Genomic DNA, 3,388 nt, shown 5'->3' with positions numbered 1-3,388 from the left:
TTTCTTGTACGAGTATATTGCAGTTTTCTTCATCTGGCCTGCCACAGCTTTGGCCCACTGTGCATTGATCTGCATGAAGCTGATGCCCTTGTGGTTATATTGTTTAGGCAGAGCCCCCATATTCAATTCTCTGCTGGTGGGTACTCTTGGCTTTAAGGTATACTGGGTATTTACTGTCATGAATGGAATGGGTGTGTGGGAGTTTCAGACTTTTGCAGTTTGCGCATGTTGGTTTTTGTTCTTTGTTGGGACAGTTTGCAAAGTTGTGCCCCTTCTTTGCACAATGGCCGAAGGTCAAGATTTGGGCACACGTGTGGGTTGTGTGTCCGAAGCGACTGCAGCAGAAGCACTTGGGTACTGCTACATGCTCTCTGTACCAGTGCGATCCCCAGTTTATGAAATTCTTGTCTGCTGTGTGAGAATCTTCCATTCGTGTGGAGTAACTCTACAACCCAGTTTATGGAGTTGCCATACCTGCTTCTTGTCTGATATTTAGCGATAATAACACTCACGGGGTCTTCGTTAGGTAGGTCCTGCTGTGGGTTGCATCTGTATATTTCATTGCAGATTGTGGCTGGACTAAGGTCTTTATCTATGTCATAGATGGCTATGGAGTGTCCTTTCTTCCTGGGTGGTTCTGCCATGAGGCCAAGTGTTGGGATCTTAGTATTACTCAGGACAAGGTTGGCGTCATGGCTGGATTCAGTTTCAATAATCACCCCAGTGGTGTGAGTCTTCCATATCGATTTTATTTTGGCTGTCCTAAAGTCCTTGGTTAGGGAGTCCATCACTGTCTTTTTTACTTCCTCGCTGGTTTGGTCAGTCTGGAGTAATGGGTTTAAGAACCACTAGGTGAGGTTTGGGGAGTAGTGTCTTTCTTGCCTCTGGCTTTGTATTGTTTGGTTTCGCAGTGTTTGTCCTCAGCACTTCAGCAAAAGTGGGAGCACACTGTGGCATTTTGTTCACCCCACTTTACAGATAGGCATCGAGTCCGGCCACTATTTTTTCATTTTCCAGTTGGGTTTGGTCCAAAATTGTTTCCAGTTTAGTCCACAGGGAAACTATTTCGGCTGTTAATCCTGTGGTAACTCTGCTTCTTGAATAGGTTTTCAAAGGTGGTTCGCAGGATCGATTTTTGTTGAGGGACAGTGCCATCAGGCAGAGTTGGGTCTAATGGTGTATCTTGTTTCTCCTCGGTGGAATTCCGTTGCGATGGGTGGGTCTCTTGAAATTCTCTCATGTCGGTTTGTGAGCGGGTTTCCCGCTCCAACTTGAGAATAGTGGGTTTATAATTTTTTTCTTATTACAGAAGAAGCTCCCACACGACGGTCTGCCGACCCTTCGTGATGCTCTATGACTAATGTCATCCTTGCTGGTTTCCTGCGTCGTGGTTTGAGCTTTGTCAGTTTTTCCCTGTATGTTGGGATTTCAGATAATCGAGGTAAGTTCAGATTTCTGAGACTGTGGGATGTTGATATGATAGAGCTTTGCTATTGGTGTTGAAAGACACTCACAGTTCGTAGCCCAATTTGGTGAATTTCTGTGCACTAAAGAAGATTTAGGCTGTTCCCCACAGTCACGTGGGGGAGGGGGGAACAGCTATTCACGAAAGAACCCCTAGAGGACCGGAGAAACTTTCTCCTGCGGGTTTTCAAGGATGGTGAGCACGAAGGTGATGTTTTTTCCGTAGGAGCAATAATTGTGGAGATCGCTTTGCATCATAGAATGTTTATGGAAGGGGGGGAACCAAATCATGTATGTTCTCTTCGTTGTATCCATATGGAAATCTTTGGGAATTGTTGGAGCAGTCTTTGCCCAAAATTCACTGTTTTGGATCACCTCCCCAGTCAAGAGCTGGATCCAAGCGCGGCAGCCAGAAATAATTGGACGCACTCTCTATTTCCCTGTTGTCGGCGGCATGAACAGTACCGTCTGGCAAACAAAGGAAACAGATAAACGCTTGTATCCAACTAATAAGCCCAGACAAACAGAAAAGTTTCTCACCTGGAGAATCCACTGGAATTTAAAATTTAATTGATGTACTTTTCCTGAAAGGAAACACACTTAATCCACATGTTATTAACTAAAATGACTGAGCGATGAACATGTCCGACATGGTTTGCAGCCATATTGGCAATCGTGAATGCAGCCATATTGGCGTAAGCATGCGCTACATACAAGCACAACACTATCATATATAGGAATTAAAGGCTCACATAAATTCATTAAATCCACACACAATTTTACATGTCACCTGGTGATCCAGTATCTTTAGTTCTTCGGGTTCAAATCTTTGGTGAACGGCAAATCCATGATTAATCAGTACTATAATCACTTAATCATAGCACATAGAAACGTGACCGCACGGTCAAGGCATAGGCGGCGTTCCTGATGTTTAGGTAGAGTGTGTTTAGTGTCAAACGGCACCGGGGGTTCCCCCCCATCTCCACATAGTATACATTGTGGGTGTGAAACAGACCAATGGCAGAGGTTTAAAAGTGTATGGATTATGTCATTTAGCTGGGACCCAACATTGTCCCCACTGCCTCGTGGAGGCAGACCAGGTACCCGGTATTTCAGATATTTACTCTGACAAGTCCTGCCACCTAGTTTCCTGAGATTTCAGTGGCTAGGACCTTAAAAAAATAATAAATAAATAAAATAAAAAATAAAAAAAATGAAAAGGGGGGAAAACGCTGGAATTGGTAGGTGGTACATATCAGAGTGCCTAGCACATGGATGACCGGACCAAGCGTATCCCAGCAGAACATCGCCCGAAGCATGACGCCGCTGCCACTGGCTTGTTTTTGTCCCACGGTGCACCCAGGCACCATCACTTCCCCAGGTAGACTCATGCGTACCTGGCCGTCCACGTGGTGCAACAGGAAACATGGTTCATCAGACTAGATGACCTTCCAATCACTCAAGGTCTAGTTTCGATGCTTGCGTGCCCATTGTAGTCGCTGTCGCCGGTGAACCATGGTTAGCATGGGTACTTGGAGTGGCCTGCAGCCACACAGCCCCATTTTCAACAGGGTTTTATGTACTGTGTTGTGACACATTACATCCCATCACCGTTGAGTTGCATCACAGTCGCCCTTCTGTTGCCACGTATCATCCGGGAAGGACCTTCGCTCACCTCGAGCATCGATCAGCCGTGGTTGTCCTACCTCTTGTGGGTCAGTCAATGGCCGCTGTAAAGTGTGCACGTGCGTATAACAGTTGTGATCTGATTTACTAGTTTAAAGTTAGTGCCACACTGTATTTGTGTTGGATCAAAGACATTAAGGAACTGGAACACCTTGGTGAGTTTTGTTTGAACTTTCTTCGGGTAGAAGTGAGATTCTGTTTGCGTCCTTTATCCAACGCTAATGACAATGGTCTATCG

Source organism: Mastigoproctus giganteus, chromosome 2 (assembly GCF_048544385.1).
Source record: "Mastigoproctus giganteus isolate SK-2022 chromosome 2, ASM4854438v1, whole genome shotgun sequence".
NCBI classification, from domain to species: Eukaryota; Metazoa; Arthropoda; class Arachnida; order Uropygi; family Thelyphonidae; genus Mastigoproctus; species Mastigoproctus giganteus.
The sequence above is the reverse complement of the archived record's forward strand: the minus strand, read 5'-3'. Positions refer to the sequence as shown.